A 26317-nucleotide genomic window follows, 5' to 3' on the forward strand; every position below is an offset into this window, starting at 1 on the left:
CTTTGGTTTATTGCAAAGTCAGTTCGATTTGGGTAACGGGAGGCAGCAGGGCTGATGATATTGCATCTGATGAGAGCCAAGCCCTCACGCTCCTGATCCCGCTGCCTGTTTGGGGGCCTGAGGGAGGGTGGAAGGGAAGCAATCGCCAGGCCAGGTGGAAAGGCACCCACCTGCTCGGGTAACCAGGACTAAGCCTGCAAACCGGCAACGTCGCCATAAACAGTGGGCAGAACCAAGTCAGGAGGAGTGGTCACTTTGAGAACCCTTGCTGCCCGATCAGCAGACAATAGAAACGGAGTGAGAGGCCCTGCCCCACCTCTGGCCGGGGAGCCGAGCATGGAGGTCCAGGTTACTCGGATGCCCCTACAGCATTCACCTCCCTGGGTTTACGAGCCCTCGAGCACCCCAGGGCCGCCTGTGGTCCACACGGGGCGATCAAGCCCCACCGACTGGGCTGCCTGTTTTACCTGTAGCTGCACAGATCCCCCCACCGACAGCAGGGGGACACTTTCCTTTCCTTGAGGAGGGGGTGTTGCAGCTTCCCCACTGCCCTCAGACCCCTACGTGGACCCCCAGCACCTCCTTCCATGCCTCATGCCACTGCCTTCTTTTCGCAACGCCGCTGTCATCCACACGCAGTAGCCATCCTGGCTCTCCTGAACTTTTCCTTAAAAACCTTCATCCAAAATTCCTTTGAGTTGCCAAGCAGCTTCCCACACAGGCAGTAACGGAGACACATTGGGGGAGGAAGGGGACACAGAGAGGCTGCGGCACTGAGCTCCCGCAAAGAATATGTGAACCGATGGGTCGGGGGACACCCAGAGTTGGATTTCTGCAAGAGACAGCCATCCAGGGCACGTGGGGCAGCCTCCACTCTGTTCCCTTTTGCTTCTTAATAGCACTGAAAGGGTCCTCCCATGAAGGAACCTCATCCCTTCCCCAGTCTTCCTTGATCTCACACTCGTCTCTCTCCCCCTGCCCTTTCCTGCCTGCCTGACCCCACATCGGAAGCTGCAGTCCTGCAGCAGTGTCCACCCCGTTAATGAAGCGTGGTTGAAATCCGCGCTGCCCCCTTCAGAGCTTGCTGGCTCTGCCCGCTCTTCGTGCTCTGGTCTCACCTGCCTGGCCTCCCTCTCGCGGCAGGTTTTTCCCACTCAGCCTTCACGTTTGGGATCGAGAGCCACATCAGCCAGTCCAACATCAACGGGACGCTGGTGCCGCCCGCCGCCCTCATCTCCATTTTGCAGGAGGGGCTGCAGTACGTGGAGGCTGAGATCAGCATCAACGAGGTACGTGATGTTTGCGGGGCTGGGCTTCCCAGCAGCGGGGGGCTCGGGACCCCGGTCCAAAGCCCGCGTGTGCTTCCTGCAGGCATCTGAGAGCAAGCTGGGGTTGCTTGTTTGTTTTTTGTTACACTTTGAGCATCCCAAATCCGAAGTCCTAAATGTTCCAAAATCTGAAGTTTTTGAGCATCAATGTGATCCTCAGAAGAAATGCTCACTTGAGCATTTCAGATTTTGGATTTCAGATTTGGGGTGCATAACCAGTAAGTATAATGCAAGTATTCCAAACTCAGAAAAAATTTCACACTGTGAAACGCTTCTGATTCCAAGCATTCCTGGGAGCCTGACAGAGGGCATAACCAGAGGGACAGTCAGGGACAGAGAGATGATGGCCCTGTGTTAAAGTGACTTCAGGTGCTGGTTTCACGACTGTGCTCTTTGTGGAGCTGATCCGGGGAAGAATGGAACAAAAACCATCAATTAAAATCACACAGATTCTCTTGTATCCCCTGCCACCTTCTAGATTGGGGCTGTGCCGATTTGATAGAAATTTTGAAAGTCAGTTATTTGGGATTTAAACAGATCCCTTCTCTTCCCTGGCCCCTTCATCTGTGCTCTCGGGATTCAGCTGAGTCCCACACGGATGAGTCCACGTGTCCCAGTTCTGTCCTGCCTTCCTCAAGTTCAGAGCACACAAAAATGTGTTTGTCCATCCACCAGGCAGCACCTGGAGCACTACGGGTTTCATGTGATTCGAGTATTTAGAAAGCACGTCTTACTTTTAAGTGTGTACAGAAATTTTTTTGATAGTACCAGAGAATCGAAGGATGTTCAGACAAAAATGTGAATCAGAGGCCCAGACTGGAGCTCCCTCAGTACAGCGTGGTGTTGACAACACCAAGTCAAGGGTGATCCCCTTACCGGTCATCTTTAAAAAAAAAAAAAAAAAAAAAATATGAATCAGAAGTAAACGAGGTCATTGTCGGTTGTATCGTGGCTGTATTCGGTCTAAACCCTGAACCCAGGGCATCGTTTCAAGTAGCTGCAAGTGCTTATTTTATTAGATCAGATGGGCACGTGCACCAGGAAGGAAATCCTGAATGCTGCAGGCATCTCTAAATCGGGGCCAATGATTCCAAAGACTTACTCCTCCCACAAAAGTGGGTACTAAGAGATTCCACACTTGCCGTGGCACCAGACGGGGTTTCTCTTGTTCAGCACTATGTACATATGTGGCTGGACCCTGCTCTGTAGTGGGGATTGTCCTGTGCACTGGAGAATGTGGAGCAGCATCCCTGGTCTCCACCCACCAGCTGTCAGTAGACTCCCTGCCAAGTGGTGACAATTAAATATGTCTCCAGTCATTCCCTGATGTCCCCCAAGGAGACAAAATTACTCCCCCCATACACACACACCTGCCCCTGTTGAGAATCCTTCCATCAGGGATATAGCACTTTTGTCTAGGAATAAAGGAGACACGTTCACATGTCCTTAATGCCCCAGTTCAGGTTGACACTTACCAAATATCAGGTCTCCCTCGAGACAGCCACCATACCTAGTTCTTCATCGATGGATCCCCTTGTCCACCTCCCTGTCCTTGGCCCACCAGGGAGTCCCTCTGCCGTGCCCCTACAGTTCGGGCACCTGCTTGATGCCACCGACCCCCGACCCCAGCCCCTGAGCTCCCAGGCGTCTCTGTTTCTGGGCCACCTTCCTGCACCTCTCCCACCTGGAAGGCAGAGTCTGGTCCTTGAGGTCCTCTGGCGGTTGCTGACGGCTTCCCTTGTCTTACTTTCTCAGGATGGCACGGTGTTTGACGGCAGCCCCATAGAGTCCCTGTCCCTGATAGACGCTGGGATGCCCGACGTGGTGCAGACGCGGCAGCAGGCGTTCCGCGAGAAGCTCGCGCAGCAGCAGGCCAGTGCGGCGGCCGCAGCGACAGCAGCAGCGGTTGCAGCAGCAGCCACGGCAGCCACGTCAGCGCCGGCAGCAATTTCCCAGCAAAATCCACCAAAGAACGGAGAGGCCACGGTCAACGGGGAGGAGAACGAGCACACGTAATAATTAAGTGTGTTTCTTCTGGCGCTTTATTGTGCTTCTAAAGCTGGGCGAATGCAACGACTTCTTAGAGATCTGCCTGCTGTCAACTTCTCACAAGTTGCTTTCCAGGGCTTGCTTACTGTATGGCCGGAAGACCTTCACATTCCCTGTTTGTCAGCAAAATCCTTAGACATGATCTTCTCGACACACATCCTGGATTTTATGAAATCCTGCTGCCCTGCTCCTGAGGGCTCGCGTGTAACAGGGACAAGTACCAGATGATCACTGTCCAACATAAGCAAGTATCTCTCTCAGCCTTCCATGCAGAGGGTTTTCAGCCAAATTATGGTCTAGTAGTCGAGCCCATGGTCAGTGCAAGGGCACCACGCCCCGAACACCAGACATCATCTTACTTGGTCATTGCAAAACCCCGGGAGGTTAGACCTGTTAGCTAATCGCCCAAGAGTATGCAGCAGATGAGTCAGAGCTCGACAATCATATCACAAAACTTGCTCAGGCCCGGTGCACCTTCCACCAACTAACTCCCACATCAGAAAATATATTTAAAACTAGAACAACAGAGACAAAAGAGGTGCCATGTCCTGGGACCCAAAGTCAGAATGCAAGGCATGCCTGTGCCCCATCAAGGACCTGAGCCATTCTGCCACCCCTCTGGTCTGAGGTCGGCTCCTTGCCGGTTCCCCATCTCTGGTCTGTTCCTCTGGAGGCTGTTCCCTGCTGTGGCCGTGGGAGTGGGAGTTCTTCTGCCTAGGCTGCGTCTGGGCACTGACCCCTGCCCCAGGGAGCCCAGCCTCCTTCTCTTGCTGGTGCACGTGGCTAAAGCACCCTCGCTCACTGCTCTTAATTTCTGCAGCAGCCAGCTCAACCCCCTTCTCAGCACCTCACGCCTGGTCTGTAGACCAGCCTGTTGGGGCTGGAGCGTGCCACGGCTGCCTGTGGATAAGTGAGCAGGTGACAGCCTACTCTGCACGCCTCTACAGAGTCCCAGGGCCCACTGCACGGCTGGCTAGGATGCCAGCTGTCCTCTCACCATCACCAGGGGATGGATCCACCAAACATGGAAGATCATTTTGCTTATCTTCATCTTCTCCCAGCCACATGGGAACTTGGGAAGCATAAAAGAAGTAGGGTTTATTCACAGCCCCACTGTTCCTGAGGGTAGGCTGTGAAGATTTTGTGTCAGGCTTCTCAATCCAAGCAAGGGTCACCAGGCATTTTCATATTTTTATGTGTTGACCCAGAAGCAGTGGATCTTAGGTTACCTGCCACTGAGAAGTGAGTCCTTCACTTCCTGGGGTTTTCCACCAAAATACCTGAACAAGAAGATGTAACAGCAGACTCAACTCTACACTGCATTACAAAACTGTCAGCTGCTGCTGACTGTGTGCTAGTTAGATTGGACCGCTGCCTTCTCTTTCCCGTAAAGCAGGGGCTACTAAACTTTCCCTAAGGGGCCAGACAGTGGCTGTCACAGGCATTCAGGGCCAGGCAGTCTCTGTCACAGTGACCCAATTTTGTCTTGAAATGCCGTAGCAGCTGTCCTCTTCTGCTCGGGCTGCTGAGACAGAGCACCGCAGATCTGCGGCAGGAACAGCAGACATTTCTCCCCGCAGGCCTGCAGGATGCAAGTCTGAGCTCAAGGCGGGGCAGCCTGGTTCCTCCTTAGTCCTCTCTCCTTGGCTAGTAGACACCATCTTCTCCCTGTGTCCTCACATGTTCATCCCTCTGTGTGTGTCTGTGTCCTAATCTCCTCTCCTTATAAGGACATCAGTCATATTGGATTTAAACCCAATCTAGCAACCTCATTTTACCTTAATCACCTCTTTAAAGACCCCGTCCCCAAAATACAGTCACTGTGTGAGGTACTGGGGACACGGTTCACACCATAACAGTCGCTGCATGTAATGCCTAAATATGTGGCCGTCAGTAAATAACTTAAACTTTATTTATGAGGAGAGGCTGCACCAGGCTAGCTTTTGGCCCATGGGCCATAGTTGACTGGCCCCAGTTTTAAGGATTAATTTAGTGTATTCCTCACTCAAATTTGAAGACTGGCAAAATACAAAGAGACATAAAACACCCAATCACACAAAGCCATGATTTAGTTATAATCATCAGAGATGGTATCGCCTAGTATATAAAAACAAGGTGTTCCTAAAACAGAAGCCCCCTGAGAATGAGTTTCCTTTTTATAGATGAGCCACGTGCCTTTTTGTGTTTCCTACAACAGATAATCACTCGAAACCCATGCAAATTGATGGGGACGTTGAGATTCCACCCAACAAAGCCACAGTCCTTCGGGGCCATGAGTCCGAGTTGTTCATTTGTTCCTGGAACCCTGTCAGTGATCTGCTGGCTTCTGGGTGAGGATGTCAGGTGGGGGATACTCCAGGGTCAGGGGAACCCCTGCTCGCCTCTGGCATTCTGCCTCAAGGGACACGTGCTGTTGTCTGACCTCGTGTGTCATGTCTTCCCGACATGAGCAGATCCCTAGTGGGTCCTGTGAAGTCCACAGCTCTGTGTGTCTCGGATTGTGAAGTCGACATTCCACGCCGTGTTCTCCATGGGATGGGGAGCAAAGACATTTAATACTGCTAAATGCAGAGGTGGGAAGGAGGGGAGGGTTGTGGATGGGAGGGGGGGAAAGAACTGTTCCCACCAAGAGCCGACGTGCGTGTGTTTTTATTCTGTAGGTCTGGAGACTCGACGGCCAGGATATGGAACCTTAATGAACACAGCAACGGGGATTCTACCCAGCTTGTACTGAGGCAATGTATACGGGAGGGGGGACACGATGTCCCCAGTAACAAAGATGTCACCTCACTGGACTGGAACGTAAGCATCTTCCACCCCCCGGGCCCCTTGAAATGTGTGGTGGCCCTGCCCTGAGCTGTGGGCTCACAGGTGCTCTCCATCTCCAAGAGATCCTGCTTAGGCCATGGCGGGCATCGAATGAGCTGTGTGTTGGGTGTCCATGCCTTCCCATGGTCAGCACACATGAGCGAGTCAAGCCTGATGACGCTGAGAGGGGGACCTCACAGCGTGAAGGTGGGACCCCGGGAAGGCTCAGCTGGGGAGCTGTGACAAGCAGCCAGGAAAGAAAACTTTCCACCTGGAGAGCTCAGGACCAGCAGCTAAGTGCATTTATACGTGGGACACATGCCGTTCAACTTCTTTTTGCTTTCTGCATAGTCTTAGGATGACTTTCTGTAGGTATTTTAAATTCTGTCCTTAATTAGACAGCACACATGTTGAGTGGTTCCAGTGTGGCTTTCTCACTTCCTGGTCCACATGCCTTGCATTTAATTTAACAGCAGTGTGTGCTGAAGTAGTCAGAGATGACCCGTTAGTCTCTTAATGTGGCATCAGTTATCGGCTTAGGAATATTCTAGACTTGGGATCCTGGCGATTTCTGTGTGCTTTTCTGGTGCCACCACTACTAAGCTGCTTCTGTGGGTTTGTGTCTCTTTCTGGCCCGCAGAGCAATGGAACGCTTCTGGCCACAGGTTCATATGACCGTTTTGCAAGGATATGGATGGAAGACGGTAGTTCTGTGTCTGTCGTGTTGGGGTTGGACAGGACCCTCTTCTGTATGTAACCCTGAAGTGAATAGACCATGACTTTGAAGTCAACATGTTTGTCTGTATTTGTTTTACATAACAGGTAATCTGGCCAGCAGCTTAGGCCAACATAGAGACCCCATCTTTGCCTTGAAATGGAACAAAAAGGGGAATTATATTTTGAGTGCTGGTGTAGACAAAGTGAGTATTAACTTAAAACAAATACTTTCGATCTATACATGTTTATTTTCATTCTCCAGATAACACGATGTTTTCTTTGAATTCTTAGGCTTTCTCCTTCCCCTTAAGAAATCACAAGGACCTGTATAGGTTTTGTTTTTGTAATTTTGATCTTCGTGTTAATTTTACCATGTAATCTCTGTCAGTATATTCGACTGCTCTACAGACCTCTGTGCAAAGTGTCTCTTCTTTTGAGGTTCATAGTTTAATGATAAAGAGAGGAAAATCTCCAGACTGTGTTTATCAATGGCTGGACAGAGCAGGGGGTGTGGGTGTGCTCTGTGTAAACTTTCACCCCTAGACTGATGTTAGTGACACAGACTGTTCTCTTAGCAGACTTCTGCTCTCCTAATTTGATAAGCTCCTTTTTCCCACTGTAGACTGCACAATTCCTGAGCAGGAGTAAAACGGACCCAGGGACAGGTCACTGTCCCCTGACAGGCCACGGAGCCAAAGTGGGACTCCTTTACTCTGCACTTGGACAGGGCTGCCAGAGAGATGTGATGGCTTTAGAGCCAGGTGCCTCTCGAAGCCATCATGGGGTGGAAGATCCCAGAACAAAGAGGAAGGAGACATAGAACCATTCCCCCACAGAAACTACACTGGTTTCATGATAGTTTAAAAACTTTACTCTGTTACTGTTTTCTGTTCATTCAAGGTGTAAAATTTAATATAAAATAATAAACGAACTCTAAACATCATCACATTCTTGGAGAAGTCATGGGTGCACTTGGCAGGGTACAGACCACAGAGGCGATAACAGGCCCACCACCTGTTCTTCTAAATAAAGTTTTATTGATACACAGCCACTCTCATTTGTTGAGAATTGTCGGTAGCTGCTTTCACGCCTTAGTGGCCGAGTTGAGGAGTTGCAATAGAAGACCATTGGACCTCAAAGTTTAAGGTATTTACCAGGGGCCCCATGACAGAAAGAGTGCCAGCGCCTGTATGTGGATATAACTGTGTAGGTCAGTGAATCATTTGTTCCTTTTCTCTATATTTAAGCCAAGAAACTCTTCATTCAGACTTGGGAGCCTAATTTATTATAATATAAGAAAAGATAAGCTGCTGTGGTTGACACACTAAATATGTAGTGTAACTACCATCAAATTTTTCCCAAGATGTTCTAGTTTAATTAATACGCACACACAGTACTCTGTCATGCCTTCAGTAGGCCATTGGTAACTGCCACTTGAATTACGAAAATAATTCAAGAAAATGATCGCTAACATTTACAGCAAGCAGGCATTAGTATGTTCAATTCCATTTTACAGAGGAAGAATTGGAGCGCCAGAGAGGTTTATTACCTTGTCTAGTGACACACAGCTGGTGCAGCATGGAGGAGGATCAGTCCCTGGCTTACCAGTAACTCTGCCCTTCGACTTGCCGAGCATTCTAAATCGTTTCCTGGCCACCTTCCCACCTGGCGGATCTTTTATTGTACATTCATTTGTGTGTTTCTCACCGATTATTTATTTTGACTCTACCAGGTGACGGACTGTACGATCAGTAAAAATGCGTATTTGGAATCATGTTAGTCTTTTGGGTCATGTATGTCCCTCTTTACTCCTTAGTCAAACATGGCAGGAATAATAACAGTGTCCTTGAACATAATACCCATGGAGAAAATGTAAATTATGATGATGCTGGTGTGACCTTCAGTGTATGCTTAACCCAAAGTGACAAAAATATATTTCACATTCTCAAAGCTTTTGTGAAATGTTTTCTTTGGTTCAATGTATGTTAAAAATAAACGTCAACTAAATGTTCCAGTGACTGATTGTAGTATGTGAAAATGTATCAGACATTTGTGAGTTTACTTACAGTTTGACCCTTGAACAGCACAGGTCCACTTATACATGGTGCTTTTTTGGTCTGGTAAATACTGCACAATGCTATAAATGTATTTTTCTCTTCCTTATGATTTTCTTAATGACATTTTCTTTTCTCTAGCTTATTTTATTGTATGAATACAGTACATAATATATATAACACAGAAAACATGTTTTAATTGAACATTAATGTTATTGGTAACAAGTCAGATCAATAGTCGGCTATTAGTAGTTCCGTTTTGGGGAAGGCAAGAGTTACACGTGGATTTTCAACTGTGTCCTGGTCGGTAACCTAACCCGCACATTGTTAAAGGACCGATTGTACTCACAATATATAATCCACATTTGTTTGTGCTTGAGAAATTAAGAAAACAGTTGCAGACAAACAGTGACAGGTGGTCTAGAGCTGACCCCAAATGTAGGAATACCATGTTTAAAAGACACTTGCTGCTCTGAGTGATCCCTCTGAATGTTTCTACAATCAACCCAAAACATAATCAGCTCTTAAAATGAAATCTTTATGAAGTCCCACTGACAGACAGGTGTAAAGTTTCCAATGTCGTTGAAAATTCCGGTTAATGAAGACTTAATTCCAATGGTATTTATGGAGCTGCCCCTGGCTGCTGCTTTATGTATGTTCCTAGCATCAGTAAGTTCATCAGAATTCATGATTTACTTTGTGTTGCGAGGTGCCGATCACCTTTTTCCTTACTGTAGACCCATAAATCAGAGCCTGACCCTGGCATAATCCGATGGCTTTGCCACATCGCGTGGTCCTGGTTCATGGATGGTCGGTCAGGGGAATTTCCAGAAATGTCTGTTTGTGCAGCTCTTCATTTGGAAAACTGCTGGAAAGACATTTAGATATGTTTTGGTACAGGTTTTTTAGCGTTTTGGGATGAGGGGGGATCACCACTGACTTGGGTAATTTTCTCAGTTATCAGTTAAGGCTGCTGTGTCCACTGCAGTAGGCACCAGCTCATGTGGCTGTAGGTCATCACATGTGGCCGTCCAAACTGCTGTGTGTAAAACACGCTGTGATTCCAAGCCTTAGGATGGGGGGCAAGAAAGAATGTCAGATACCTCATCAATATTTTTCTATACTGATTACATGTTGAAACAATAGTATTTTGGCACTATTGGAGTGAAATAAAATACACTGTTAATGAATTGTACCAGTTTCTTTTTTTCTTTTTAATGTGGTGACTGTAAAATTAAAAATTAGTGTAGTGACTCACATGATACCTCTGTGGGACACTGCTAGGCAGTTAGCTTATTTGGGGAGAGCACGGTGTCACACCAAGGTCAAGGTTCAGATCCCCTTACCAGCCAGCCACTAAAAACCCCCAACTACAGAGAAAAGAACACTCCCCTCTGCTTCCCCTTCTCCTACTAATATGACCTGTCCTCATCCTGAACTTCCTACAGCTTCCCGGAAAAATTAAAAGGAATAGCTCTGATCAAAGCCCCTGGGGAGTTCCCATCATGCCCCCAATTGTCCTCAGTGCCTTTGCCTTTCATTACTACCCACCAGTCTCAGCTCCCAACCCAATGCGTCCCTGCTTCCAAAAGAAGGTTCTTTGGAGCACAGGCATCCATTGCCCCATGAATATCTGGCTGTGGTTACAAAGGGACACTTGCGTTTTCTGGTCTAAACTTGTTTCACCTCTAACCCTGGATGATCTGCAATCTTTTATATAGTGCTGCCCGCAATCTGTGTGTGCCGTAGGGTACAAGGTCACATAGCTATGTGATTTCCAGCTGCCGTGCCTGGGATTTTACCACTGTGCCACCACTTGGCTCTTTAAATGGCTCTCCTTGTGGCTAATTGTTGGAACAAGCCTCAAGCTAAATGTGGCTGAGCCTACTTCTTCCTGAGACTTTTGAGCCACTTCTCGATGCTTCCTAGTAATTGTGACTTGGGCTGAGAGTGGCGGGTGGGTGGAGGTGGCGCTCCATTCCGAGGAGGGTTCAGCTTGAGACAGTTCATGGTGACTGGCTCCAAATTCCTGGGCCCCAAGAAACCTACCCATCGATTCTCCTGTCAGCATCCGCAGCCAGAACCAGCTACCCTTGTGCACATTGACACACGCCCACGCTCCCACACATGCATGCACACACTCACACCTCCAGACTCGAGCACAAGCACGCACACACATACATGCATACACACTCGCACACACGCAGGCACACTCAAGCGTACTCGCACGCACACTCACATGCCTGGACACTCATGTATGTGTATGAAAACCCACACACAGCCACATGCTGACACACTTATGCAGACTTGTGCACATGCACACAAAATCACGCATGCTCGTGCACACTCATGTACACTTGTGTGCACGTATGTGAATGCACACATCTTCACACTCACACCTGTACACATTATCCCCTCTCCAGTCTGACCTCTTCATCCTCCCCTGGCTCATAGGAGCACACTCCTTGGACTCACATGCATGCCCACTCACACGCCTGGATACTCATGTACGTATATGAACACCCCCACACGGCCACATTCTCACACACACGTGCAGACGCATGCAGACTCACACTTATGCACACTTGTGCACATGCACACAAATTCATGCACACTCATGTTCACTTGCGCACACATGTGTGCACGCATATGTCTGCACGCTCACACACATGTCCACAAGTTATCCCCTCTCCAGTCTGACCACTTCATCCTCCCCTGGCTCACAGGTGCCCACTCCTTGGACTCACATGCATGCCCACTCACACTCCTGGACACTCACATCTACATATGCACACCAGCATACATGGCCACTTGCTTAGACACATGTCCATGTATTCATACACATCCATGCACTTACACACGTCTGCACACTTACACACCCCTGGGCACTCACAGGCACCTTTGTGCACATGCCACTCTCAAATCTGACCCTTTCATCCTCCCCTTGCTCACACAGGAGCCCACTCCCTGGACTCCAGGCTTTCTTCCTCCCTTTTCCCAGGCCATCCGTGCCATGTGGAACACTGATGTGGCCCTGTCACTTCTTTGCTTCACAACCTTCACAACTCAGTTTCCTTAAAAAGTAGTGTGACCATATAATTTATCCTCCAAACCAGAGTTCTTAGGAGTGTGAAATTATTTAGAAAATGAATTATGAGTGTGAAGTTAGTTAATTGTTGGGCTGGACAGCAGGCATAATATTGTGGGATTGTCCTGAGCAGATGGGGCCCTACAGTTACCCTAAGGAAAAGACCCTTTTGGGTGCACCTTCTCCTTGGTCTCCATGTGCGGCACAGTGTTCCTCTGCCACAGGCTGTTCCTTTGTAGAACCGTGTTCCCTGTGTGTCCCCCTCTCCCTTGCCTGCCGGGTACATTTCCCTTTGTCCCCCGGGGCTTAGCCTCCGGATCTCGGGGCCCTGGTGGACCTCAGGAACAGTCCTGTTCCTTTGTGCACCCAGCATGCTGAGCTGCCTGGTAGAACTCCCCTGCCCTTTGTATTTCCAGGCTGTTTGCACTGGAGGGCAAGCCCCTTGGGTGGGTTGTGTTTCTCCTGTGTGTTCTTACAGAGCCACCCTCTGGGCTCTGGCCTGTGCTCGTGCACTTGGGGCACACGGGCCTCCTGTTCCCCGTGGAACCGCACCGTGGCTGAGGGGTTTCATTTGTCTGCATTGACCCCCGGCCACTGCCACTCGCCAGAAAAAGGTAGCAGATTTAGATAGAAGCAGTAGCTGTAGCATTAAAAATGCACAGGGAAGTGATTTCCATGTCCAGTTTTAAAACAGCTGTGGTTTTGGTGTTTTTATTTGCTACCTATACTGTATGTGAATTCTTCATTTGCTTCCTTCCTAGTATGGAATTTTTTCCCTTCAAGAAATATTGATGAGGGTGGCTGCTCATTTGTGGTATATGGCTGTGCTTTTATATAAATGAACAAGGCAAAGTGATAACAAAGGAAAACACATGGCCTCCCAGACTCTTTGATTTCCTTTTGGGGAAAGTCCCAGGTGGCCGGTCAGCAGGATGACAGAATCTTGCTTCCCCTGGAGGATGGCCAGCAGGATGACAGAACGCTACTGCCCCCAACAGCAGTCTCTGGTGGACGGTAGGCAGGATGAGAGAGTGCTACTGCCCACTTGTGTACAGCTGCTGGGGTGACAGGGTGCTACTACCCCCTTGTGGACAGCCACTGGGATGACAGAGCACTATTGCCCCCTGGTGGATGGCAGGATAACAGAGCACTACTGGCCCCTGGTGAACCGTAGTCAGGATGAGAGAGTGCTACTGCCACCTTGAGGATAGTCACTGGAATGACATCACACTACTGCCCCTGATGGACGGTAGGCAGGATGAGAGAGTGCTACTGCTCCCTTGAGGATAGGCAGGGGGTTTACAGAGCAACATAGCCCCTGGTGAATGGTTGGCCGGGTGACAGAGCCCTGTTGCCCCCTGGTGGATGGCTGGGTGAGAGCGTGCTACTGTCCCCTGCTGGATGGCAGGGTGACAGAGTGCTACTGCCCCCTGGTGGACGGCCACCATGATGACAGAGCGCTACTGATCCCTGGGTAACGGTAGGCGGGATGAGAGAATGCTACTGCCCCCTTGAGGACAGCCACTGGGATTATAGAGCACTATTGCCCCCTGGTGGACAGTGGCTGGAATGACAAAGCACTATTGCCCTGTGGTGGATGGTCGGCCAGATGACAGAGCGCTTCTGCCCCCTGCTGGATGGTTAGCAGGATGAGAAACTACTGCTGCCCACTTGTGGACAGCTGCTGGGATTACAGAGCACTATTGCCCCCGGTTGACCATAGGGAAGTTGAGATAGTGCTACTGCCCCCTGGTGGAGGGTAGCCAGGAAGAGAGGGTGCTACTGCCCCCTTGTGGACAGCCCCTGGGATGACAGAGCACTACTGCCCCCTGGTGGACAGTAGGCAGGATGAGAGAGTGCTACTGCTCCCATGAGGACAGCCAGAGTGGTTACAGAGCACTATTGCCCCTGGTGGACAGCAGCTGGGATGACAGAGCACTATTGCCCCCTGGTGGATGGTCGGCCAGATGACAGAGCGCTTCTGCCCCCTGCTGGACGGTAAGCAGGATGAGAAATTACTGCTGCCCACTTGTGGACAGCTGCTGGGATAACAGAGCACTATTGCCCCTAGTGGATGGTCGTCCGGATGACAGAGCACTGTTGCCTCCTGGTGGACGGCAGGGTGATAGAGTGCTACTGCCCCCTGGTGGACGGCCACCATGATGACAGAGTGCTACTGCCCCCTGGTGGACAGCCACTGGGTCTGTTCTCAGGCCTTGATATCCTTTCCAAACCCGTTCTATCTTTCAGAATGAGGTCAATGCTATTAAATGAGATCCTTCTTGAATGGTGCTAGCATCCTACTCTGATGACATGACATTAAAGGTAAAGTTGGCATCTGTAGGGATGAGCTCTTTTACCCTAAACAGCCCACAGTACTGAACGCAAGTCTCACATGTGGGGGTTATCTGTACTGAGTCCTCTTCCTTCCTCTATAATTTGTCCCATTACTGACTGTCAGATTAGCTCTCGCCCAGTGAACTCTGATGTACCAGTCAAGGGTCCTGCTAGGAGTCCCAGCCCTTCCTGGGCAATGACCTGCAGTTTTTTTTCCAGTGGGACACTCCAATGGCTTGTGTACGGTTCACAGCCAGCAGTCTCTTGGCTCACTGGAGGGACATAGCTTGCTCATATTGTTACCACTGTGTTCTCTAGATCTGGAGCATGAAGCAGGACACGTGTGTGCACGACCTGCAAGCTCACAGCAAAGAGATATACACCATCAAGTGGAGTCCCACCAGGCAGGCCACTAGGAACCCCAACTCCAACATCATGCTGGCGAGGTAAGGACAGGACGCCTGCACAGCCCAGCCTCGGCTCCTGAACTCAGCCTGGCCCGCTGTCACTGAGGCAGCAGCACAGTAGCTGAACTTCCTCATACGCAGAGAGAACAGGACGTTTTGCTGGAGCATTGAACGTCGTAGCTCCCTTTTGAAGGGGCCGAGATAGAACTTTTAAGTGAGACTGGGAGAAGGCACGTGTTGAGATGGCTTCAGGCACTTGGTTTTCATGAAGGTTTTCCTGACAGCAGAGAAAGGAAAGGGAAAGAGTTCACCTTGGACCTTGGGCTTGGTTTATTCCTTCAACTCAGGGCTTACATGGGCAGGAATTTCAAGCAGGGATAAAGGTTCCCCCAGCCACAGCCAGACTTGACCTGACATTGTATATAGTGAGTCCCCTAAGACACCAGCTTCGGAGGTAGTGGAGTGGCCAGCCAGTCACCGCCAGAATTGGGAAGAGGGGTTATAAGTGACAAAGGTGGCCTCCCACAAACCACGTGGCTTTAGGCTTCATTCAAGAGCATTATTTTGCCAGAAGCTCGCCAGACCCAGTTAAGAGTAGAATGTTCCACTCCTGTTATTTCAGGAAGAACTCTTAGAAGAAGAAGCTAAAGAGATTCTGAGACCGAATGCTGTGGTTGCAATGACCTGACTTGATGTTAACGCTCTGAAGATTGAGGCCTTGGTTAGGAATATAGTTGTCCTCAAGCAGAAGGTACTTATTCAGAGACACTCAGGACAGTAGCTGGGTGTATATATCCTACCATCACTGCACAGTCGTAGACGGTGACGATGATGGTGATATCTTACTCTGTACTGGGGGAGATGAGTAGACTTAAAGCTTTTGATGGTGTGACAACTAAACTGGCTGATAAAATGGCCAGTAAATTAAAGTCAGATGGGAGCTGTCTCATGGTCACAGTTTCATCTTTAGAGCCAGACTCCCCTCTGTCACAGCCTCATCCTCACAGACCAGCCCAGACTCCTGGCTATATGTCCCACTTCCTGCTCTCCCTGAAGAGAGAACGTCCCTCCTGCAGTTGTCCCTCCATCCCACTATCATCATCGTGTTCCCTCCACGGGATCATTCCCCTCAGCATCTCAATGTGCTCTAACGTCGGTCATCGTGAAAACAATAACAAAACAAGCCTCCTGTGACTTTACGGCCCCTGCAGCAACGAGGCTTCCACAGAAATGGCCCCAAGCCAATTATCTCATTTCTTCCTTTGCTTGCTCAATCATTGTCTCCTTGTTCCCTAGATCGACTTTGTACACGACGTCTCTGATGTGCATTTCTCCATGCCCAGTGAGTGTCGAGTTGCTGTGAGAAGGTGTCCGCTCACCTCTTCCTCTCGCAGCTCACCCCAGTCAAAAGCATCATGCTCTGGGTGTACGCTGGTGATGCTCAGTGTCCTGTCTTGGAGGGGTCCCTTTCACTTCATAATCAGATAAGTCGGGGTTCTGATTTGCAAGCTGCAGAAAAAGACTGGCTAACGTAAACCAAAAAGTATTGAGAGTGATTGCGGCAGCCTGAGAATCTCTGGGAACCAATATGGCAGCAACACAGAACTGCCAACATCAGGCTGCAAATCTTGGCCAAGAGGATGACAAAGAAAGCAGTGGATACTGCCCACATCCTGAAACTGGACCCTTGGCCCTCCCCTCAAAGCACACTCAATGCACCTCCCAGCACAGACCTGCCTGCTGCCACTACTGCTGCCACTGCTCCTTCAGAACCGCTTCTCTTCCACCCATTCCGTTGGGCACTCACTTCTAACACAGAGACTTGGGAGACATATCTGACTGGCACTGTCAAGTTATACACCCTGCTCTAGCTGCCAGAGAGGTTGCAAAAACAAGTATCTAGACTCTCTGCTTCTAGAATGAGAGGTGGAGCTGTACCTCATCAGGTTGGAGAGAATGCTCAAGGAGAGATTAAGAAGATACAGCAACAACTATCAGAGACCCCTGGACAACCCAGATACCAAGGTCACAGGGTGCTCTAAGTGCATCTGCAGCTTTGTGACTCCAAAAGTCCAAATCCAGATGCTTTCTGGAACAGCTCTTCTAGAATGAAAGGGATACTTAATCTTGATGTGAAAGGAAATGTCACATGGCTGAGCTGTCCACAGGGTCCTGGGAAAATCGTGTCTGTCTTTTCTATTTTATACCTGGGTGTCTTGTGACCTCAATGCATGCTGCAACAATTTTTGCAAAAAGGAAAAAATACAGAAACACACACGTATATTCATGCTCTGCATAACAACATTTCAGCCAACAATGAGCAGCATATACGACAGCGGTCCCATCAGATTATAATGAGTATACCATATAGCCTAAGTGTGTACTAGGCTTTACCATCTACGTTCGTGTAGGTACTCTCTATGATGTTCACGCAGTGATGACACCACCTAATGACACATTTCATGGAACAGATCCTCAACATTAAGTGACACATAACTGTGTGGAGATATGGATAAGGATCTGAGCAAAGTCAGGTTCCAAGGATTCCTTTGACTATGTCATCGGTTAGCCCAGCACGGGAACACAGGCTAAATTAGTGAAAAAACCATGCCCCTTATCCACCCACTAGCGGGCATATTGAGGACATGCTGTGCAGCTGCTCTGTGACACCCCCATTTCCTGTTCATCCAGCTAGATCACTACCTTGACTCTGGCCCTATCAATACCCTACTCAAGAGCATTTGCTAGAATGAACAAGAAAAACTTAGAAACTATACAAATACTTTGAAATTAAACAATACCCTCCTAAACAACCAATGGGTTAATGAAGAAATTAAAAGGGAAATTAAAAAGTTTTATGACACACATGAGAATGGAAACATATCATACAAATACCTATGGGACACAGCAAAAGCAGTTTGGAGAGGAAAGTTTACAGCACTAAATTCCTTTATAGAAAAAGAAAGTTTTCTAATAAACAACCTAAAGGCACTAGAGAAAGAACAACAAATTAAACCCGAAATTGGCAGAAGGAAAGAAGTTAGTAAGCTCAGAGTAGAAATAAATGAAATAGAAATTAAAACAATTGAAAAGGTCAATTAAACGAAGAGTTGTTTTTTCCAAATATAAACAAACTTGGCCCAACTTTAGCCAGATTAACCAAGAAAAAAAGAGAAGATTCAAATAAATAAAATGAGAAATAAAAAATGACACATTATAGGTGATGCCACAAAAATTCAAAAGATCATAACGGTCTATTATGAATAACTATACAACAACAAATATGATAACAGAGGAAATGAATAAATTCCTGAAGAAATACAATTATGAAGAAATAGAAAATCTGAACAGACCAAAAACAAGTGAAGAAATGGAATCAGTTATAAAAAAGTTCGTCCATTAAAAGGAAGTTCAGTACCTGATTTCTTCACTGCTGAATTCTACCAAGTTTTTGAAGAAGAGTTGATACCACTTATCTTCAGATTATTCTAGACATTGAGGAGGAATACTTCCGAACGCATTTTATGATTCCAGCATTACTCTGATCGAAAACCAGACAAGGACACACACACACAAAAGAAAATTGTGGATCCTCACTGATCCACCTGGTTGGCTGCCTTTGGTTTTGACCATCTTCTCTGGAGGATTTTCACAGCCAGGCATATCTGTGTTCTATACAGATGTGTAAGAATTTGGTATATAAGTTAAAAAAAAAAGGAAGGAAAAACCATAAATAATGAAGTAAGCACTAAAAGAAAGGCGAGAGGGATCAAAGTTAATGATGATGTGACACATATAAGTGACGTCAATGATTTTAGAACAGTTATCTATCTAGACTACTCAATATATTCTACAATCTGCATATAATCTCTATTTGTTTACTGATTTTTTTTCAAAGTGAATTTATCCAACAAATGGTGCTGGAACAAAGGGAAACCCATATGCAAAAGAATAACGATGGACCCATTCCTCACTTGTACACAAAAATTAACTCAAAATGGACCTAAATAGACTTTGTAATGCATTGAATTATGTCCCCCCAAAATTCACTGAAGCTTGAAATGTGTCCCCCATGTTTCATGTATTAGAAATTTGGCGCCCACTGTGACCGTTATGCAGTAGGAAGTCCTATTATGGTAATTGGAAGGTGGGTCCTTCAAGAGGCGATTAGATTGTAGGACCGTGCAGTAGTGAATGCATTACTAGTGGTGGTCAGAGGCGTGGTTCTGAGGGCTTTAAAAGGAGAGAGAATGAGGAAGTTTGTCTCTTGTTTTCTCTGCTCTGCTATTTCACAATGTGATACCCACATCACTGAAGTCACCACCATGATCCTCACCAGATGTGTTCCCTGGATTTTGGATGTCCCAGGCTCAGAAACTGTAAGCAATAAATTTCGTGTTCTTTATAAATTGCCCAGTTCTGCGGATTTTGTAATAAGCAGCAGAAATGGACTAATGCAGACCGAAGGGAAGTTTTTGAACCATAAGAAAACATAGGTATAAATCTTTGTGACCTTGATTTAGGCAATGGTTTCTTAAATACGACCGCAAGAGCATACTAAACCAAAGGAAAACAATTTTAAATTGAACTTCATGAAAATGAAAAGTTCTTGTACTTCAAAAGATACCATGAAGTAAGTTGAAAAACAACACACAGAATGGGAGAAAAACTTTGCAAATCGCATATCTAATAAGGTACTTGTATCTAGAATATATAATGGACCCTTACAACTCCATAATAAAAAGACAAATAATCCAATTTAAAAATGGGCAAAGCAGTTGAATAGACATTTCTACAAGAAGGTATGCAAATGGCCAGCAAGCACACAAAAGGATGATCAACGTTATTAGCCACTGCTGAAATCAAAAGCACAATGAGTTACCACCTCACCCACTCTAGGACAGCTAAAATTAAAACAAATGAACAGATAAGAAGTGTTAGCGAGGCTGGGGAGAAACTGGAACTCTCATACACTGCTTTCAAAATGGCGCAGTCATTTTGGAAGGCAGTTTAGCAGTTTCTTACAAGATTATACCTAGAGTTACCATGTGGTTCAGCAACTCCACTCCCAGGTGTATACCCAGGAGTATATGATGAAAACATGTTCACACAAACACTAGTATACAAATGTTCATTGAAGCATTATTCCTAATACTAAGCACAATGGAAACACCCTAAATGCTCATCAACTGATAAATGAAAAAATCAAAATATAGTATATTCATACACCGGAATGCTATTAAGCAATAAAAAGGAATTGTCTTAGCCTATTTGGGCTGCTGTAACAAAATACCACAAACTGGGTGGCTTATCAACAACAGATGTTATATTTATCACAGTTCTGGAGGCTGGAGGTGCAAAATCAAGGTGCTGGCAGATTCAGTGTCTGCTGAGGGACCCTTCTGGATCACAGATGACACTTTCTGTCTCCTCACACAGTGGAAGGGACAAGATTACTCTCTGGGGTCTTATTTATAAAAGCACTAACCACATTCACAAGGACTCCACCTTACTGATCTAATCACCTCCCAAAAAGCCCAACCTCCTAAGACCATTTCAACACACAAATTTGGGGGGACACAAATATTCAGACCATAGTAGGAATAAAGTACTGACACTTGCTACAACATGGATAAACCTTGAAAATATTATGCTGTTTAAAAAGCCACACACACAAGGTCACATATTTTATAATTCCATTTAAATGAAATGTCCAGAACATGCAAATCCGTGGAGACAGAAAGTAGATTTGTGGTTGCCAGAGGCTGGAAGGTTGGTAGAATGGTGAGTGACTGGTAACTGGCACAGTGATTCTTCTGGTGATGTTTAGAACATCATAAAATTAAATGATGGTGATGGTTGTATAACAGTGGGAATACACTAAAAACTGCTGGATTTTACCCTTTTTAACGTTTGAAGTTTGTAAAATTGTTGATAGAAAGCACGCAGGAGCTCCATCCAAAGGGGCCCTGATTCAAGCAGACCCTGAATTTGGTGGGGGACAAATGCTTCCTGGACTTGGAGCCAGAAGACCTGGATGCTCGCCCTACCCTTCTGCGTCCAGCATGTCTGTAACACAAGTTCTCTCGTGTGTTGCTGTTTCCTCAACACACATTCACATCCCAGCTACAGTAGCAGCGACTCCTACGGAGAGCCTACTACGTGCCAGGCACTGTCCATGTACATATTTCACGGCATTTACTTGCTCCTGCCAGTGGCCTTATGAGGTGGGTACCATTTAACAGCTGAGAAAACAGAGGTCCAGAGAGGTTAAGCAATTTGCCAACAGTCACACAGCTACCGAGCACTTGGGCAGGAGTTCAAAGCCACCAGTGCCCAACTTACTAGCCACTGTGTGATCCCCTCCTGACAGCCACCTGAAACTCCAGTGTCTCAATTCTGTGTTTAGCATAGAGTGTCAATATATTATCAGAAGAACGCTTTTCCTCCGACCTTTATATACAATCAAAAATTGCTTATATTTGCACCAATCGTTTTTTAGTATTTCTTCAGTTCCAAATATTTAATTTCTTGAATTACTTATTTTCAAGGTTTTGAACTCCTCAATATTTTGAATCTGCCTTTAGCCTCTGACACAAATGAGATATCCTAGATGTTTCTGTGTGGAGGGGCCAAATGATAGTTTGACTGAGGGCCCCTGCCTTAACACTTTCAAAAGCTCGGTGGTAGCTCCACACTTCCCTCATGACATGGAACTACGGCAGAAATCCCAGCTCATTTTGGCAGCACATTTCTCATTCCTGCCCATCTCCATATCACCAGGTAGGCATCCACTGCGTAGCAGAACAGCCACCAGAAGCAGGCGCTGTACAGCAGCTGGATCCACATCTGCAACCAGGAAGAGCCCAGCATCAAAGCTCCCGCACACAGGCATGAGATGTCCAGCCCATCCGTGAGATGACAGGCAACACAGGAAAGCTCCTGGCAAACATTTGGCGTAGGTCTGGAACTGAGGGCAGGCTGTGGCCTCTATCCTCTGTACGCTCAGCTGGACCTGACTGACAAACTCACTTTCTGGCACACTTGCAAGCACAGTAAACAAGGCTCTAAGAAGTGCAGTTTAAACTGCCATGAGGTTCTAGGGGCTCGGAAGTAGAAGCTTTTTCTCTGGGAACGAATGAGTTCAGGCAGAAATGACTCAGAATGTCGTTCCAAGTAGAAGGGGATGGAAGGGGGCTCAGGTTGTTGGAAGATCAGTAAGCCTTGCTGTTGTGGGCTGAGAAAGATGCTTCATCAGGAGGCCTTGGAAGGGAAGGAAGGAAGCGGGCAATTCTGCTCCAGGACAGAGAATCAGCACCAGCTGGGTAAGCTTTTCATCACTCCCTTGAGCATCCACTTGGTGAACAGAGCATAACATGTGCATGTGTATTATACATATTTATTTATTTCATGGTTTATAAACCATGAATATGTTTAGTATATGTTATTATTATATGTAACATAATATGTTTGAATGTTAATTGTTTGTGTGATATAAGTTAAATATAAAATGTTTATATGTTACCATTATGTATATTTAAATATATTTCCTTAACTTAATTGATAATATTTTTGTGTGCTTGTGGCTCCGTTTAGGGTAAGTATGGTAAGGGCACACACTTGTGATTCCAGGGCTGCGGGTGGAGAAGCCACACTTGTGTGTGCATTAGCATCCTTTGGAGGGTTTATTAAAGCATAGACCTGGCTGGGCTCCAGTCAGAATTCCTAATCAGAAGGTCTGGGGCATGGCCTGAGACTTTGCATTTCTTGCAGATGCCCAGGGCCTGCTGGGGCTGCACTTTGAGGACAGCAGTGTGACAAGAACGCAGGTAGGGTGGACAGGGGACCAAAGGTGGGCGCACCTACCGCACTCCCCATGCAGAAAGAGGCAGGCCAGATGTCTGTTCCGTTCACATCGGAGATGTTCACAACGAAATCTGGGAGTCCTAACAACACCGAAGACCGGATTATGATACCTACATGAGAATTAAATGATGCTTCGTGTCTGATCCTAATTCAAATCTAAAGCTGACTTTTGTTGCTTTGTACAGATAACAGATAGATAGATGGACAGATATAGATATAGACGGTCAGAGAGACAGACAGACAAACAGACAGATAGATAGATTCACAGACAGACACACAGACAGACAGACAACAGATATGATAGTGAGGAAGCTAGGTAGATATGATAGATAGAAGATAAGCATGACACATAGAGATAGATGATAGATAGGAAGGGAGGAAGAGAGGGGAAGGGGAGAGGAGAGGATGGAAGGGAAGAGAAGGGAATGGAAGAAACTTAGAAAAATCTAAACATATTGGAGTGTGAAGAGAGAGAGAAAGAAAATATACTGCATTACTCAGGAAATAACTCTTATGATAGCAAAGCAATCCCAGGCACTCTGATTTCAAATTGAACCATCTTTGGCTACAGTCTCATCCCTATTTTTTTTTTTTTTTTATTGTTTGCTTGGCATTGCAAAGTGATGTTGTGAAGAGCAATCTGTATTTCTCAGCTGCAATTTTAATGTCCATGTTAATTATACCTCATTTGAAAATGAATTATTCATAAAGCACAGTTTGGAAGTTTAAATATATAAATCCTTCATTCTTTTTTTAAAAAAATACATTTAAGATTTTCACAAATTAGCTCTCAATAATTTGCTTTTTACATTTATTATTTGTGAGTTTCGCTTGTTATTAGACCCAAATATCTAATGCTACTTAAAACAGCGCACACACTTACGGCACAGTTTATTGTTTTTTTCATTAGGTAATACAATACCCTTTGTTTAAACATACACTATGTAATACACTACTCAAGGAGAACTGGGAACACTAAGACATACTATTTCTCATTATCAAGCCACTGTTAATAAAAATAATGCCTTTCTTCGGTATATAACTTTTGGCACATAGCACTCCTTTGAGCTCAATAAAAGCCCTATGAGGTAGGCATCGTATTTCTTATTTTTCTGTAAGGGGACAGGTCACCAGCCTTCTTCTGACTTCTGCTTTCTTCTCATTTCCTCACAACACTATCCACCACCCTTTCTAAGGCTAAAGGATGTACGCATAATAATTCACTAACCCTCAAAAGATGTCTGGGTACACATTTACTTCCAGATATTCAAGTTATAGAAACTAAGTTACTATTAAGATGCTTTTCCAAAACGACTTAGTAGAATCAGGAAGAAAAGCAGTTTTGATTGAGTTAGCCTGCACGCAAGTGATTTTACGCCAAATATAAAAGAAATATTGCTACCCTGCCTTATTCCTCAAGTCTGATAAAGTAACTTGAGGTTGCAAAGCATTTATTTGAAGTCAAGTTTCTTGAGCGCCTTCAGTCACGTTTTTGGCAATGTAGCTAAGGGGACAGAACAGCTGGGCCCTAGACACACAGCCCTGTGCCCAGAAACTTGCACAAGGTGGGGTATGGATGTCAGTTAGCAAATACCTAACAGCCTTCAAGGACAAACATTCTGCAAATACATGATTCCAAAATGGTCAGCCCCTATCACCCAATTGCCATTGTGGACAGTATTTTGACTCAGATTCAAAGAAATCTATTGTACAAAACAAAAAGCAAAAACAACAAAAACACTTATGATACAACTAAACATACACTGATGACATTAAAGAATTGGTTTTAATCATTTTAAAGTGATAATGATATTAAGGTTATATATGTTTAAGAGTCTTTGTCTTCTAGAGCTGTACACTGGAATCTGTAGGAATGAAATGAGAAAAGTTCTGGAATTTGCTTAAAATTAATCCAGTGTGGAGGGTGAGGGGGTGTGTAGATGAGCTGAATGAAGGGTAAGAGGAATTTATTTTATTCATTTATATATCATTTACTACATTCACATATGCTGGAAATTTTCCAACATAAAAAGTTAAACAAAATGGCAAAATCTAGCTTAGATGTCTGTAAAAAGTGCCATCCTATAATTTAAAGCAGATGTTGGCAAACTTATTCTGTAAAGGGCCAGATAGTAAATATTCCTGGTTTTGTCTGACCAGAATTTAACTTTGCATATGCAAGGCAAAGGCAGCCCTAGACAACGCACAAACACACAGCATAGCTGCGTTCCCATCAACTTTAGTCATGGGCACTGACAATTAAACGTCATGTGACAGTCACATGGCAACATAAACTATTCCTCTCTCGATTTAAAAAAAAAAAAAAAAACATTTAAAGATGTACACCCACTCTTAGCTCATGGGCCATAGGAAATGAGCAGCAAGCCGGATTCGGTCCTGGAGAGCACCTTGCGCAATTGTGGTGTAAAAACCAAACCTGAAAAACCGGGGCAGGGGAAGGATTTCAGGTTTCAGGTTTAAAAACACGCGAGACAAAATATATGGTGCAAAACAGAAAAGAATACACACACCACCTGGTGGGTTACGTAGAGATCCAATACATTTTTTTGCACTTTGCTTAACTGCAGTGAAGTTTTCCGAGTAAGCAAACGCCAGACACCATAAACTGAATTTTTAAAACCAACGTCCCTCGGACACGAATTTTACCGACCATAGTATATGCAGAATACCCTAGGAAAGCACTCCTGGATGACCCCCTTTATCTGTGCTCAGATATCCCGCCCAACCAGCGACTGAGAGCCCTAACCGGGACACCAGTACAGTCTGGAGCATTCACCCCACACAAAGCACGGCCCCCAGCGGGGTACGCGCACTCACTATGCACCGAGCAGGAACTCTGCGAGGTGTACGACCACACCCTGACACGGATAAGGTCTGGAGCTCTCGCCCCACACGGAGCAGGTCACCCTGACTTGGCAAACACGCCCTTATCCCACCCAAAGCAGGAACTTCTGAAGGCCGAGCACCCTGAAACCAAACGAAGCTGATGCCGTGCCCGGCGACACGCAAGCCACGCTCTTCATGGAGCACGTACCCACAGTGGGCCGCGCGCCATCACACGGCAGGGGAACATCACCACCTCCCCACTCTCGCGGAACACGGGCCCACACCCCTCAAGAGCAGGTCGCCGACAGCGGACCGCAGGCCCCCACCCCACAGGGAGCAGGACCCACGCAGGCCGTGTGCTCTGAACCCGAATGGAGTATGATCCCACACCGCAGGAAGTGCGACCTCAGTATAAACTGAGCAGTTCCCTACCGTGGAATGCACACTTCAAGCAGACACCAATAAAGTCTGTAGTCTTCAAAATCACAAAGCACGTCTCCCAACCAGCTGCATGCCCTCACCCTGGACGCACGGAGCATGTCCTCGCGAGGATCACGTGATGTCACCAACGCGGGTCCCACGCCTTTAGCCCTGACGGAGCAGGTCCCAGAAGGCAGTGGAATGCCCTCACCCAACACGGCGCAGCAGTTCCTCGCGCTGGCCTTATACCGTTATAGCGCACTGAGAACGTCTCACCAAGGGCCGTGAACCCTCACACCGTACGCTTGGCCCACGTTCCCGCGAGTGTCACATCATCTCACTTCACAGGGAACAAGACTCCCGCGGGTCGTATGACTTCCTTCCGAATGGAGTATG

General features: G+C 46.6%; 1 pseudogene; it reads left to right on the plus strand.

Moving 5' to 3' along the window:
- Nucleotides 1-336: 336 nt before the first annotated feature.
- LOC134369023 (F-box-like/WD repeat-containing protein TBL1X) lies at nt 337-25921 on the plus strand (annotated as a pseudogene).
- The last annotated feature ends 396 nt before the right edge of the window (nt 25922-26317 follow it).

Source organism: Cynocephalus volans, unplaced genomic scaffold, assembly GCF_027409185.1.
Source record: "Cynocephalus volans isolate mCynVol1 unplaced genomic scaffold, mCynVol1.pri scaffold_35, whole genome shotgun sequence".
NCBI classification, from domain to species: domain Eukaryota; kingdom Metazoa; phylum Chordata; class Mammalia; order Dermoptera; family Cynocephalidae; genus Cynocephalus; species Cynocephalus volans.